Source organism: Ranitomeya variabilis, chromosome 1, assembly GCF_051348905.1.
Source record: "Ranitomeya variabilis isolate aRanVar5 chromosome 1, aRanVar5.hap1, whole genome shotgun sequence".
Lineage (NCBI taxonomy): Eukaryota > Metazoa > Chordata > Amphibia > Anura > Dendrobatidae > Ranitomeya > Ranitomeya variabilis.
In genome coordinates this window covers 1,066,280,407-1,066,296,750 of record NC_135232.1, presented here as the reverse complement: position 1 = coordinate 1,066,296,750, position 16,344 = coordinate 1,066,280,407, and the positions used below count along the sequence as shown (strand labels likewise).

The 16,344-nt window shown below is 42.3% G+C and overlaps 1 protein-coding gene across 1 annotated transcript in view; it reads left to right on the top strand.

The window, feature by feature from the left end:
* Nucleotides 1-2,094: 2,094 nt before the first annotated feature.
* Nucleotides 2,095-16,344, top strand: part of KLF3 (KLF transcription factor 3) — a 60,666-nt gene continuing 46,416 nt past the window's right edge. Inside the window, exon 1 of the mRNA XM_077279914.1 lies at nt 2,095-2,233. The gene's annotated coding sequence lies outside the window, so the exon portion shown is untranslated. The remainder of the gene's footprint in view (nt 2,234-16,344) is intronic.

Sequence of the window (16,344 nt, the reverse complement as noted above, 5' to 3'; positions counted from 1 at the left end):
ACTGCAAAGACGGAAGCAGCGGGGGATTGAGGAGATTTATTTTTAAATCAGTGAATACATGGAGGCCATAATACTGGAGGACTATGGGGGCTGCATTATACTGTATGGGGGCTGCATTATACTCTCTGGGAGTTGCGTTATACTCTATGGGGGCTGCATTATACGCTATGGAGCTGCATTATGCTCTAGGAGGCTGTATTATACTATAGGGGCTACATTATACTCTATAGGTGCTGCATTATACTCTATGGGGGTTGCGTTATACTTTATGTACTCTATCTGGCTGCATTATACTCTATGGGGGCTGCATTACACATTATGTAGTCTATGGGGCTGCATTATACGCGATGGGGCTGTATTATACTCTGAGGCTGCATTGTACTTTATGAGGCTGTCTTATACTCTATGGGGCTGCATTATATTATTTGAGGCTGCATTATACTCTATGGGGGCTGCATTATACTCTATCAAGGACTATGGGGAGTGCATTATACTATGTGTAATACATGGGGCTTCATTATAGTCTATGAGTGTATTATACCATATGGAGGTCTATGGGGTACATTATACTATGTGGAGGACTATGGAGAACATTATACTATATGGAGGACTATGGGGTGCATTATACCAAACGAGCAAAATGCTTCCTATTCATCGAGTGACTGGATTGTTTATGCTGGAACAGAAATAAAAGAGGCCGGGAAACAAGCGTTGAATGACTTCAATATTGTCGATCACGCTCGTTTAACGGCCTGAACTCATGTAAGTACAACCAAAATTTTTGTGTGATGGTGCAATATGTTAGTATTTGGGTCCTACTTTAAACTTTTGCCCAGGGCCCCACTTTGTCTAAAACAAAACACTGCATGTAGGGAAGGTAGAGTGACAGACCCCCCACACTACACATGGACGGCAGGTAAGAAATGAAAGACCCTGCGCTACACATGGAGGACCACTTGCTCCTGCTTCATTCAGATGCCCATTTTTCAGATTCATGTTCTATCTGATTTTTTCATGGATGGATCATGTACCCATTATAGTCTATGGAGCAATTCACACATCCATTTTTTATTTGAGTCATGGATCAGAGTCGTCAATTCAAGCTAATGGGTTGGTGAGAAAAATGAACAGCACACTGATGCCATCTGTTTATAATTTGTATCCTGTTACAGTTTGACGGGTAGGAGAACATTTAAGGTTTTTTGGGGGTTTTTTGCATATGAGGAAAATTGATGCTATACTGATAAAAACTGATACACTGACCAAAAGTGAGTGAAAAACAGATTTGGTATACTGGTGAACGGCAGTCACGAACGAGAATAAAGCAGAAGCCTTAGCCATATTTATTCTGTGTTTTTCTAAGCAATGTTATATATTTTGTTATACTTGTTGTCATACTTACTATGTTACGTATTTAAAGCCTGATGAACCTTTTTCATACGCACATTGCCCTAGAATTAGGGGGGCTTTAACATAAAGAGTAATATTACAAATCTTAATAAGTAAATAAGGTAATGTAATAGTCGTAATAGTCAGAATGTCTACGGTAAACCACAACATTGTGAGATCTGGGTGAGTTGTGCCAAATGACAAACTATGCTGCATTTCGAAAAAACCCAACCCTGCTACTTCATATCCCAGACTTGACGCTCATTTGTACGAGGAAGCATATAGTCCAAGAAGTCAGTGTTCCTCTTCTCGGGCTTACACCCATATCTCATAAAGTAGGAATTTCCACAAGACTGGCGCTATGCGGGCTCCTTTCGTTCTGTCGCAGTCCTTTTCCTGGTGTGGACCTAGACTTAGCAGGCGGATTTTCATTACTAGGAGTGTGTGGGGTCACAGAGTGATCAGGTCCTGTGTCTGTGTGTGGGGAGGGAGGAGGAGGAGGAGGCAGCTGCAGGGGAGAGGCTGAGTGCTCTGTAAATATATGTTTATGAAAGTGTCAATGTTGACTGGTCCAAGCCTCCACCCAAATCCACCCTCCACCCTATGGGCAGGAGCTGCCCTGCCCCACCCTGGTGTGTAGAGTGCTGCTGATCAGACCTCCTCCCTGCCTGAATTCCCATCCCTTAGAGGCTTGTCCCTAACCTTGAGGCTGCAGCAGCCACACACTCATGTGAGACACAGCTGAGAGAGCGCTGTACACCAAGCTTATTACTGGAGTAAAGGGACTACTACCCAAACGCGTAATATATCAGATCCCCTGTGCCCCCTCCAGCCTTGGATTACAGTAAGTCTCCAATTCTTTATGCTCCACTACACTAGTTTGGTCTTTATTGCCACTTCTCAGGTGCCCCGGTCAATCTTGGGGTGACTTGGGTCCAAGTGATTGCTCTTGGTTTTAGGGAATGGGTTGTCAACCGGATGACGGGCGCCTCTTCTTTTTTTTGCTTTTGGATGAAGAAGACCCTATTGGGATACTGAGAAGAAGAGCTGAGTTTGTGCTGGCACTCATCACCTGGTTGGCTGTGGTGGGCACCATTCCCAGGACAAGCTAAACTTACTGTCAGCTGATTGAGCGCTGGCCACACATTGGTCTCTACATTTTCCACCAGGCTGTCTTAACAAAAAGGCTGATTGATGGGGACTTTAAAAGAGCACACAGTGCCAGTCAGTGGTCCGGGACCCTCTGGAAGGAGGTACAGAAAGCCCTTGTCACTGAGAGCTGTGAGATGATTGGCATTAGCCAACGATTAGTTGTCTTAGAAAGCCAACTTTCGAACACACGGCACTTTATACCGTAATAATGTTACAGTGGACGATATGGACAATCTGGGGTTTTTGGGAAGAAAGGATCAATATTTTGGGGGTCTTTGTTTTCTAGTTTTTGGGGTGTAAAGTGAGATTGAACATTCAATTTCATGAAATTTATCCAAAGTCGGACATCTCTTTAAATTACACTTTATGGATCTGTGGTTTCTTTTCCTTTTCATCCTGTTGTACATATGCCTATATTTATGGTTCTATACACCAAAGTCGTGGATGTGATGATTTTTTTCATAAGCTATGACAACACAGAACCAGATATACATGTGTTCCTGCTACCAACACAGTCGGAGAAGCTCAGTTGAAATCCTTCGAATGCCCAGGAATTTTATTTATATTTTGTTTTTATTGTATTTTTATTTAGTACAGTGTTTTGTAATCGGATGAGTCGTCATCAGACATGATTCACCTGATTGAATAATTCTGCTGTGAGTCGTCACAGACAATCCCACATGTATAAAATCTGTTGTCTCGTTGCCATTGGGGGTCATGGATAAGTGTCGCTAAAATACTTGTGAGAAATGGAAAATATTGAGTCAGTTCTGGGATTTCTTACACTTTGTGTCAATCAAATAGAAATGGACTTCTAGGGGATGGTCTTCTCCCAAAAAAAAAGTTGGCTAGTATTCATAATAAATGGTGGAACTAAAACTTTGCTTCAGGATATCTGGTCTGGGTAAAGGGTCTTCTCAAAGAGGTGGTCATCTGGAAAGGTTTAACAATGATTGTATGTGGTGGGCTTATCAATTCCAACAAGTTGTCTTTTTTCTCCATTCGGGTTTTATGCATCATTTATTCATTTTCTACATGTTCTTTATATAGAGAGCTGAATTCTTCATCTACTGTAACTCTTAGGAGCTGAGCGTTCCCTGTAGTGCTTTATAACCCACAGATGGCACTCTGTGATCTAAAATAGGTGTTGTGCCAAATGATAATCCCAGCTCTGCTACATCTGTGCACAATTGATGGAAAAAAAAATGTCGCCATAGAGAAAGTTTTCTTGGAATGTTATCAGCGTGCACTAATCATATATACATTTATTAACACGTAGCTCCAGATAACTGGAGATTATTATGTGTGCACAGCTGCCGGGAACAGTTTTTCAGTTCCGTATGCTCGTACATTAGACGTGTCTGTTCATTGTATATTATATAGAGTAGTCCTAACTGTTTAGTCACTATGCCCACCTGAGGTCTGTGACACCGGGGTGCCCCATAATGTCACGGATCTGTGTGCTGTGACACCGGTGTGTCCCATATTATCACAGATCTGTGTGCTGTGACCCCGGGGGACCCCATAATCTCACGGACCTGTGTGCTGTGACACCGGGGTGCCCCACAATCTCACAGATCTGTGTGCTGTGACACCGGGGTGCCCCATAATGTCACGGACCTGTGTGCTGTGACACCTGGGTGCCCCATAATGTCACGGATCTGTGTGCTGTGACACCGGGGTGCCCCATAATATCACGGACCTGTGTGCTGTGACATCAGCGTGCCCCATAGTGTAACAGATCTGTGTGATGTGACATCGGTGTGCCTCATAATATCACGGACCTGTGTGATGTGACATCGGTGTGCCTCATAATATCACGGATCTGTGTGCTGTGACACCAGCGTGCCCCATAATGTCACAGATCTGGGTGATATGACACCGGGGTGCCCTATGATGCCACGGATCTCTGTGCTGTGAGACCGGGGTGCCCCATAATGTCACAGATCTGTGTCATGTGACACCAGGGTGCCCCATAATGTAATGGATATGTGTGCTGTGACATTGGCATGTTATGGATCTGTGTGCTGTGATACCGGGGTACCCCATAATGTCACGGATCCATATGCTGTAACACCGGGGTGCCCCATAATGTCATGGATCTGTGTGCTGTGACATCGGCGTTCCCCATAATGTCACGAATCTGTGTGCTGTGACACCGGCGTTCCCCATAATGTCACGGATCTGTGTGCTGTGACACCGGCGTTCTCCATAATGTCACGGACCTATGTGCTCTGACTCCGGGGTGCTCCATAATGTCATGGATCTGTGTGCCGTGACACCAGTGTGCCCCATAGTGTAACAGATGCCCCATAGACTATAGTGTAACAGATCTGTGTGATGTGACTTCGGTGTGTCCCATAATGTCATGATTCTGTGTGCTGTGACACCGGTGTGCCCCATAATGTCACGGATTTGTGTGATGTGACACTGGGGTGCCCCATAATGTAATGGATATGTATGCTGTGACACCAGCATGCCCCATAGTGTAACAGATGCCCCATAGTGTAACAGATCTGTGTGATGTGACATCGGGGTGCCCCATAGTGTAACAGATCTGTGTGATGTGACATCGGGGTGCCCCATAGTGTAACAGATCTGTGTGATGTGACACCGGCGTGGCCCATAATGTCACAGATCTGTCTGCGCCAGCAGGCAATGACTTAACCATGGCACCACTTTGTGCGATGTTGTAATGACTAAAAAAAGAAGACTTTGCCCTCAGCCTGCCCTTCACTCTTTCATGAGCAGAACAGTGGTGGGAACAGATGTTGCCATATCCTTCACTTTTTGCACAATGTCTATGTTCCTGGCTAGTCTGATAATTCAGGCCATAGCCCAGCAGTTGGTAGCCACCTTCTAAGCATCTTTATTACACTCAGACAATGGTTGAATGGTAACTCTACTTTATTGGGGCCAAATTAGTATTTATGACTTAGAAAACAGTAGCACAGGAAGGAGAAGAAGTTGGAGACCAGATCATTATTTTGGCAGAACTTGTGGAAAGTTTGAGCTCAAGTCTTGCAATTTAGAACTGAAGTTTTTCTATGTTAAGGTGGTCTTCATTGTGTCTAATAGCAATGTGCCTTTATAATGACAAGTGACCAATGTCAATAGGAATCATTGTGGCAAATGACACCAACGTAACGATCTCCAGCACAGCCATTACTATACCACCATCAATAGGGAAAATCTGCACCAAAAAGGCCAGTTTCCGCACCAGATATTGGTATGGTGCTGATTATAAAGAACTCAAAAAACAATTTCAGGACACCAAAAAATGCAGCATGTGGATGCGACTAATTAAAATGTACAAATGTAAAATCTGCCCCAACAGGAGATGCGTTTCGGTTTTTTTTCGGAACATGGATGGATCCCAAAAGAAGGGAACCTATAAAGAAAGGATGGATACTTCTCATCTCTACAGCTCTGTGTCCACTAAAAAAACTGCAGGTAAACCAACTTGTGTGAACATAGCCTTACCCGGGATGATCTGTGGCACTGTCATCTCCATGCACTTAATTCTACTTGCATGCCAGGAATACATGAATGTCAAGGACACATATTAGTATAGTCTTTTCTAATTTGATAGATCGCCTTTTTTATTTGTTTCTTCCAACCGGTCTTGTTCATGTGTCGTTAGTTGCTAACGCCGCAATGCTTTGCTTCACTGCTGTAGCTGTGACAACTTCCAAGCTACACTGACTGCTGGCGCTATATACATTAATGTATGGATTACAGTGTGTGTGTATAGCTGGTAGGTGTTATCTGACGCTCCGTAAATTCTGACATAATGATATATTGCACTGACAGAACCTGCGCTTGTATTTTGTTCACCTGTAATATCTACTGTAAATGCTTCTGTAGATAATGTTCTCTAATTGGCTTGTCATCTGGTTTGATGGATGATATAATAATGTATAAAATAGTATTTTTTTAATAAAGGTGAAGTCAAAAGTTGAGACTTGACCCTATTATAGTTGCATTGTAAAGTTGTAGAATACTCCAATTGAGATTTACGGGCAGTAATAAAGCACCCATACATGTTCATGAGTCATTTCTGTATCGCCATATGCCCCGGATTTCACAAAGAGGATCGAAAACTTTGAGTCCTTTCAGAAAAACAAAAGGATGGCTTATTCCACCAGATTTAGTAATATACAGGCATTCTCATAATTTTGTATTTCTTCTTGGGGAGTCTAACCCCATATCACGGCACTGTTCATTAAATGGCAGACAGGAGTCGATGGATGGAGCTCTGTGTCCTTGTATATAGTGATCAAAAATGGAAATAAATTTTCACTTTTGACCCCAAAATGGATCATCATATAGAGTGCTGTTAGATCACAGCCCAAAACTTGAGTAATGAAAGCATTTGTTCACATGGAGTTGAGGTGTTCAAAAAGTAGTTTTTCAAGTGTAGACCACGTCGTTTTTTAGGTTATGAGCAAATTGTCTTTTTCGGGCAGGCTCGCTTGGAAATCCATCTGAAAAAAGCATCCTAAAAAAGCTAAAAAGACTGAACATATGTATTTTATATGTAAAAACAACTTGCTTTTCACATGTTAAGTCTTTAGAATGTCATTTAACCGCTTCAGGTTTCAAAAGACACCAAGCAGTTAAATAAAGTGACCTGACCGTTCTCCTGATGTCTAACGTTTGGAACTAAACTAAATAAAGAAGTCTATTGGGAGCCCAAAAACACAGACGGAAGACTCCAGGCGGAGTCCGAGCATGAACCGCTAATGCACGGAATGGCTGCGGGTCTTCCAACTGGACCACCACCCCTTCATAAATTTCTACCAGGCGGTCACGCTCTGATCGGGAAACCCACGGCCAGTCCGTGCGTTGTGGTCTGAGATCAGACCGATTGCCACAGATTTTTGCATGAGCCCTAAGTGTATGTGCACACAACGGCTTTTCCGGTCAGGCAGACCCATGAGATTTTCAAGAACAAACAATTTCATTAAGTGCCAGTGGTTTTTTGTGACATCTTTTGTACTGCCATTTTCCGGATATTTTTTTAATGACATTCAAAAATTAAGAAACCGTTATCGTTTTTCTTTAGCAGTAATACTGGCAAAATGTGCAAAATCGCAACTGGGCGTCTTTGGGGCGTTTTTTGAGTTTTGAAATTGACTTCTATTATAAGGTAGAGAGCATCCTTTAAGCGGAAAATGTCTGAGGAGATAAGACACTGAAAGGAGAGAACAGCAAATCGTTTTTACATAGAAATGTATCTGTTCATTCTTTTGAGCGTTTAGTTAGCACTTTTTCAGGTGGGTTTCGAAGTTGACCCGCCTGGAACAGACGTTGTGTGCACATACCTTTTTGAGTTTTTGGAGGTTTTTTTTCTCTTCCTAAGGCCTTATTCAAACGTCAATTTTTCTCATACAAATGCTATCTGTGTTTTTCACAGATACCACTCATACCTATGATATTCTATGGGGTAGTTCATATGTCCAATTTTTTTCTCAGACTGAGTGGTCAGCACAAAGCAGAGTGTCTTGTCCGATATTGTTTGCCAATGGAAGTCTATGGGTCCATGAAAAAAAACTGGACAGCACTCAGATACCATCCATGTGCTGTTCGTATTTCACTATTTAATAGAAGTGTGAGAAGCCTCCATTTTATTTAATTTTTTTTAAACGAGAAAAACTGAGAAAACTCTGATGGTAAATACTGACAATGACCAAACTGACGCTGTATTATTGTTTTGCTTATCCATTATATTCAACAACGCTTTACAGTCATCATCATTGCTGTTCCCATTGAGGCTCACAATCTAAATTCCCTATCAGTATGACCTTGGGGTGTGGGAGTAAACCGGAGAACCCAGAGGAAACCCACGCAAACACGGGGAGAACATACAAACTCCTTGCAGATGTTGTCCTTGGTGGGATTTGAACCCAGGAATCCAGTCCTGAAAAGCAACGATGCTAACCAATGAGCCACCGTGCTGCCCTGATCAAAAATACTGATGAAACCCTAAAGAGAAAAACTTCTAAGGGGGACCCAAAATGGTATTGGAAGAGATTTATTTTTCCTGGAGCAATTTTTGCAGACTTTTCATTTGACAATCCCTAGCTTGGAGTAGATTTCAACGAGATCCGCTTCAAAGAAAGGGCATCTACTTTTTCTCCAATTTTTTTTAATCAAAACTTCTTCAGATAAAAAAGCACCAAAAAAACTCATCTTATGAACATCAAAGTGAATTTTCCACAGAACTAAATAGGAAGGGTTTTCCAAACATTTTTGAGGAGGACTTTGGAGATGATCCACTCCCAAAAACTCTGTATGAATATAGCTTTGGACTACCATCATAAAATGATATAAATAGCTATATATATTATAAAAATCCCATCGGCTGAAACTGAGTATGATGGTAGAATATAGGTCAGGGCGATGCTCCTTCAGGTATGATCTGGTCATTAGTCATTCGCTCATTTCGACTATTTAATGTAGATTGCGGCCCATCACCTTTCGTGTATTTGTAAACAGGGCAGGACCTGCCTATAAAGCCCTTGTTTTTCTTCACACCCACTGAACAAACACCTCCACCCCTGCTGCTGTATGAGATGAGTGCAGCTGCTCATGAATATTGCTCAGCCAGGGCTGACTGCAGTCTCTGTGCTTTCTCCCCTGCTAAGCCAGAAGAGCTGTTTCCTTTTCTTTGTTTCAAGGCTGGAGTTTGCGTCATACATTCCAAATGGCATATGTGTGCTCTTTCCTGTTTCAGATCACGGGTCCTGACCAAACCTCTGTCACTGCCCCAGCAACTCCCAGTCCCCACCCTGGGATCCAACACCTCGGCTCACCAGTGCTTAACCCTTTGTCCATACCCAGTGAGACTTGAGCCTTCAAAAGGAGATCTGACCACATGCAACTTCTGAATGTGGTCTCTATGTTCTCCTCCTGTCTATGTTGGTTTTCTTCCACATTCCAAAACATACCGATAAATTGCCTCAAGTTTGAGATGGCGATATTAGATTGTAAGTCCCAATGGAGTATAGGAATGGATACTTAAGATATTTTGCAATGCTGTGGATTTTGTCGGTGCCACATGAGCAGCTGGAAAAAGAATCGGCACGCGAACGCGGAACACTCCCATGCACTTGCATATGCTCAAGAAAAGGGTTGGACAATGAAACCCAACATGATAAATCCTTCTTTTCTCCCATATATAATCTGTCAGGGGCGAGTTTGGAGGCTAATATTCACACTAGATTAGTGTAGCTGAAATCATCAGGTTTGGACGATTTTGAGCTAATGTGAATCAGGCCTATTTTTGTCCTGTGACGGTCACTGATCAGGACTATAGTTGGGATCCACTTCCGTTGACTAGTATTACTACACCATAGTTTCATTTACCTGGCCCAGTAATTGTTTTAACTCTTAAGATACAATTAGAGAGGGCGATATCGGACCATTAGCAAGTGATAATCAACTATCTATAAGTCCTTCTGTCCAGGCTCGGACTGGCCCACAGGGTAACAGGGGAATCCCCCGGTGGGCCTCTGTGCAGATCTGGGCCCCCAACCCTACTGTATGGGCAGTACTTGGCATAATTCACATGATTTACTCTGTACAGAAAAAAGCAGCATGATTCATTAACCAAACTACTTAGTTTATTATTATGTAGAGTTATAGGTAAATTTGTGAATGAGGATAGTATAATAATTGTATGCAGGTGAAAAGTGGGCCCCCAAAGTCAATGTTACTGTTGGGCCCTTGGCACCCCAGTCCAACACTGCTTCTGTCGTCATTCAGCATCATATTATAAGCAGCATGTCCCCAGTATACTCGTGGAAATATGTTGCCGATAATGGTGAATATAATGTCAATGTAAACGATCTCATCACCTAATGAATGAGAGTTTTGATTGATCGTACTGTTAAACGAGATGACAATCTGGGACACTCAGATGATTATCGACTTGTCTAAATGGATCCTTAGAGAGTCAATTTTGATGAGGATAAACCATGATGATTCTTTTGCTAAAACTGAGATGGGATCCAACAGGAATATAAAGAATTGGCTACTGGGACAATTTATCAAATCTGTATTTCCCAGTCCCAGTATGGACCAAGATGGAAAGCCTAGCCACATATCTGCTGTCCATGGTCTTTACTGGGACCGTGAGTCTGGTCTTAGAAGCAGTTCTTCATGATACTGTGATGGATACTTGAGATATTAGGGCATTGCATTCTGAACATTTCTTATACACAATGCTATTATGGGGCATGTATATATGTGGTAGTAATAATTGTGATTTATTACAGAATTGCCGAGAACACAATTTCCTCATTTAACAAGTGGGCACAATAATCGAGCTATTATAAAGATATGGTTTTGTTGTGTTACCACAATTTACTCCCACTTCGAAACAGCTTTTCGGATGTAACAAAAATGTAGATTAGATTTCATTTCATGCCCTAACAAAGAAGGGAAGAAATGACTTTTATGGACTATACTTGTGATTTATTAGGGTGTTACAAGACAATTGGGGAGAGGAGCAACCAAGGCGGCTCAGCCAGTCTATATATTCCTTTTCCGATCTGTAGGCAGGATACGATGATGCCAATAGTTGTCATTGAATGATATGGCCAAGAATTGTGTAATGTCTATGGGGGACTTTACGGCACAATGCTGTCTGTATAACTACGGCATAAATAGTCTGCTATGGGCCCATACAGAACATTGGTTCTCACTGACTCATCTAGAAAAGAATGGTGGCATGTTCCATTGGATGTGTATCACAGAGGTGTTCTCCTACGTCAGAGCATTGTTACAAGGGGAGAATATAGTGTTTATACTGCAAATGCGTACGGATCTGCCAAGAATCTTTTGTTAAAGGATCCTTTGACAACTCCTATCAGGGATTGGACTTATTGGGTCTTTTTTTTACTTTCGAGATCAGCTGTGCCAAACATTCTCTAGAAAGTTATGGAGACTTTATTTCAGCCTTATGACCTGTTTAGACTGGATGACCAGAATTCTATGCACACAGAACGATTGCTGAACCGAAAGTTCTGTGCAAACAGGGTATCATCATTGTCATCGGCAGCGCACCTCCTGTTTACACGGGATCATATACTGTGGAAAATGATGATTTTAGTGCTAGCACTTACAATCCAGTCACCCAGTGAACGATCATTTTGCTTGTTTGTCGGATGATTCCGATGCCCGGCGTCCACTTCCCTGCACTCCTCCTGCATCCTGTGTAAGTGCCGTCCGTAAAGCAGAGCGGTGACGTCACCTCTCTGCTCTGTGGGAGATGCCAGAGATGTTCGGCGCTGACACAGGATGCAGGAGGAGTGCAGGGAAGCGGATGCCGGGCACCAGAATGTGAGTATGTGTTTTTGTTTTTTACAATGGTAACCAGGGTAAACATCGGGTTACTAAGCGCGGCCCTGCGCTTAGTAACCCGATGTTTACCCTGGTTACCAGGGGACTTCGGCATCGTTGGTCGCTGGAGAGCCGTCTGTGTGACAGCTCTCCAGCGACCACACAACGACTAAACAGTGACGCTGCAGCGATCGGCATCGTTGTCTGTATCGCTGCAGCGTCGCTTAGTGTGAAGGTACCTTTAAGGTACCTTCACACTACACGACTTTGCAACGATAACGATAGCGATCCGTGACGTTGCAGCGTCCTGGATAGCGATCTCGTTGTGTTTGACACGCAGCAGCGATCAGGATCCTGCTGTGATATCGCTGGTCGTTGCTGAAAGTTCAGAACTTTATTTGGTCGTCAGATCGGCGTGTATCGTCGTGTTTGACACCAAAAGCAACGATGCCAGCGATGTTTTACAGTGGTAACCAGGGTAAATATCGGGTTACTAAGCGCAGGGCCACGCTTAGTAACCCGATATTTACCCTGGTTACCATTGTAAAAGTAAAAAAAACAAACAGTACATACTCACATTCCGGTGTCTGTCACACGTCCCTCGCCGTCTGCTTCCCGCACTGACTGTGAGCGCCGGCCGTAAAGTAAAAGCAGAGCACAGCGGTGACGTCACCGCTGTGCTGTGCCTTACGGCCGGCACTCACAGTCAGTGCAGGAAGCAGACGCCGGGGGACGTTACGGACACCGGAATGTGAGTATGTACTGTTTTTTTTTTTTACATTTACACTGGTAACCAGGGTAAACATTGGGTTACTAAGCGCGGCCCTGCGCTTAGTAACCCGATGTTTACCCTGGTTACCCGGGGACTTCGGCATCGTTGGTCGCTGGAGAGCTGTCTGTGTGACAGCTCTCCAGCGACCACACAGCGACACTGCAGCGATCGGCATCGTTGTCGATATCGCTGCAGCGTCGCTTTTGTGAAGGTACCTTTAGAGTGGGTTAAGACCTGTTTTTGCTGTACAGTTGCTGCACACATTGTGTGCCAAGACAAGCTCTTAAGAGATTAGTTTGTAAAAGAAAGCTTTGCACAGTACTTCCCCTCTCTTTAGGATATGAACTCAATTTTGGTCCCAAGTGGTTCCTTACTTCTCATTTTTAGTATCTAATTGTCTTTGGCTAAAACGTGTCCAGTTTGAATGTAGCCCTATGGATACTGCAGGTTCATATTGATTGTACTTGGGAGATTTCTAAATTTCCTCTCTATTAGCTTTATACAGAAGTCCCCACAGTACTTTACAGGTACGTATATAAATGTCATATATTGTGGGAGATCCTTCCAGTGTGACATAAGAATTTGGCACGAAACTATGACATATTACTCACAAATATGATGAAAAACAAACATCTGAGGGACGTGCAATGTAACAAGGAAATTGACACACGTAATAATCGAGGACGTTGTCAGAAACTGCAGATTCGGTGGAAACGAGATCACAACACAGGACTTTCCCTGGAAACTATGGACTGTCGACCGGGTGTAGAGTAGACGTGAGATTTCTCCGTCTCCTGCTCCACCACCAGCTTCTGTATGATTGCTCTTTCAGAATGTTCCGCCAGCCCGGAAATCTTTACTTTCTCCAAGTCTGATCACATTTCCAGGTCATTGGTATTTGGCTGCCCTTCTCCTTGACTATAGCCAGGCTCACAGTTAGGACATCCTTAGTTATTGTGTTCTGCAGACCTGCCATCTTCTTACTGGTGATCAGATAAAACCCAACAAACGTATTACAATAAGGAAATTGGACATTTAGTGGAAACACTTTTCTGTGGGTTTCCGCACCAAAATACCCAATAGCAATCTGCAATCTGCTTTTTTGCTGTTGTTTTTTAGATTTTTCCCTTTTCTATGTATTTAACACTTTTTATGAATTTTTATTTGTGTTTTTTTCTTTTTTTATAAATTTTGTGCAAAAAAAAACACTAGGATTTTGCACTTAAAAATGCAATTGCATTTTGACATGCATTTTTTTTACAGGGTAAAAAATGCACCAAAAAGGCTCAGTTCAACAGCGCCATTGAACACCCAGTGGATATGACTTTTTTAATGAAATCACATCCACTCTGCATTAACTGTTATATCCAACAGCTTTTCTGTATAATTAAAATGCAATGCTATCGCTACATGGACGCTGATTGAACAATCTCCATAGTGGTTAGTTTGTTAAAGAGGTATGAAAGCCACTGCTTTCTCCATTTTGTTGGCCTTGCTTGCAGTCTATTGTTCCCGATTTATCATCATTTATTTTCAACTAGGAGAATATAATGAATTACTTCACTTTGAAATAACTCAACATAATTTTCCAAAATCCGATTTTTCACCCTGTGTTGTCTGTAGGGTATATGGGAGGGGATCTGCTTGTGACCTTCTACCCTAAAAAAGAACTGGAAGCGGCATCTGAGTGGCTGCCATGTAACATTAGAATAACCTGTTTATTACATGAAACTAGAAATAAAACAGTTTTACAACTGTTTCTTAGCTTATCAGTCACATTACTGATCCCCAGACTGGCACTTTCCCTTAGACCAAACGTTTCAGCCATCGCCAGCGATCAATGGCAACACTCCCCGTAGACTGCGCTGTGCCAAGTCATGTAATTCTTCAATCAGTGGCTGCATTATCACCTGCCGCACTGAATAAACTCTCGGCTCTTTCTTTTATCATAAAATATACAAGAAGACATTGCTTGTAGGTCAACAGCGCGCGCTATGTAAACTCTGCCATTAACCACCACAAAAACCCACTTGTATCCATCCTACGTTCACTAAAAATAGACGCCTAATTGCTAAAACATTGTATTTGCTTGATATGAAAGTTTCATAAGTTATTAAAACTCCAGATGACCTCCCTGCTTCATTCATTCTGCAGGTCTCAAGTGGATTAGATTAAAAGTGGTATTCCCATCTCTAAGATCCTACCTACCCCAATATATAGTAGATGTAATAATGATAATAATATTTACAAATACCTTCAATTAGAAATGTAGTATAGTTCTCCTGATTTACTATGTCTCTTACCCCATGTGCAGGGCATTGCAGTAGATTAGGTATCCATGGTTACAACCACTAATGACTAATAACTAACTGTCACTATATGATTGGACCTAATTATGGATATTTAATCTACTGAAATGTAATGCACATGGGGTGAGAGACGTAGTGAATCAGAAGAACCATACTACGTTTCTAATTGGAGGTATTTGCTAATATTATTATTACACCTACTACATATTGGAATAAGATATTGAAGATGGGAATACCTAAAGAAAAATCTAACAAAATGCAATAGATCTACGGAGATTATTATTATTTTATTTTTTTAATTTGATAAAAGCTGCATTCAAAAAAATCTTCCCATTACTGAGTGACAGTGGGTGCTTATAGAGTTCTATGAAGAGGGGAGAAGTTAGAGGCAGACACAGACTTTCTGCTGCAAGTTCTCCTGAAACCACACTTACAGTTCTCTATAGAATGTTATAAGCTCCAACTGTCATCTCCTATCACATGAATGGAAAATCTGGATCCCATGAATTGAGAATTTTGAAAAAAAAAAAGTCCAGGAGGAGAAAGAAGCAGATTTCTCTGATAAGATGTAAAACTAAGTCTCTTATTTTTGTGCATAACTACTGATTTATGAAATTGAACTGAGATGTCCTCTATAAACTGGCTATGCACCTTTGATAACTCTGGAGGTGTGCGCCCAACAGTGACCATACTCAGGATGGAGGCCTAGGCAATAGGTCTCCATCCACCCCAGGTACCATTGGAAAAAATTGCAGAGGATTTACAAGGGGTAAACGAGGACGCTACGACATAGGCTATAATACAGTCACATTCATAGACTGTAAAATGTATTCAACAACGAAAACGTCTTCAATTAGTTTCATTCTCACCTCAGAGGTGAACAGGTTAAACAGAGCAACTCTTCCTAGATGTGACCCTGCAGCATTGTGGGAGAGGAAAGAGGAAAATGGAACCATGTAACTGAGCAGGAAAGGAAAAATCCTGCCTGGATTCCTCAGGAAATGTCTCCTACTCCCTGCTGTTTAGGCTCCACATTTGTTTTCCTAACCTGGGCGAGGCTCCTCCAGCGCTGCCCCTTCACCTCCCCTGGTGCAGACAGTGTTCATGAGGAAGTACTTCACAGAAAGAGGAAGAATATAGATTTAGGAGCGCTGACTTTTGCAGCTTTATTTTTTCTTTTTTTTGCAACTAACTATATTTTTGTGCTTTTTTTTAACTCTTGTAACAGCTGATGCAAGTTTGTGCTACAGCCATGGCTGCCTGGTGGATGTTACATAAACTGACTATAGTGGTTATTATGGAATGTACTGTACATGAGCCGATCATAAATGGGCGGATATCTCACCCACAACAGCAGGTGAGATACATGCCCAA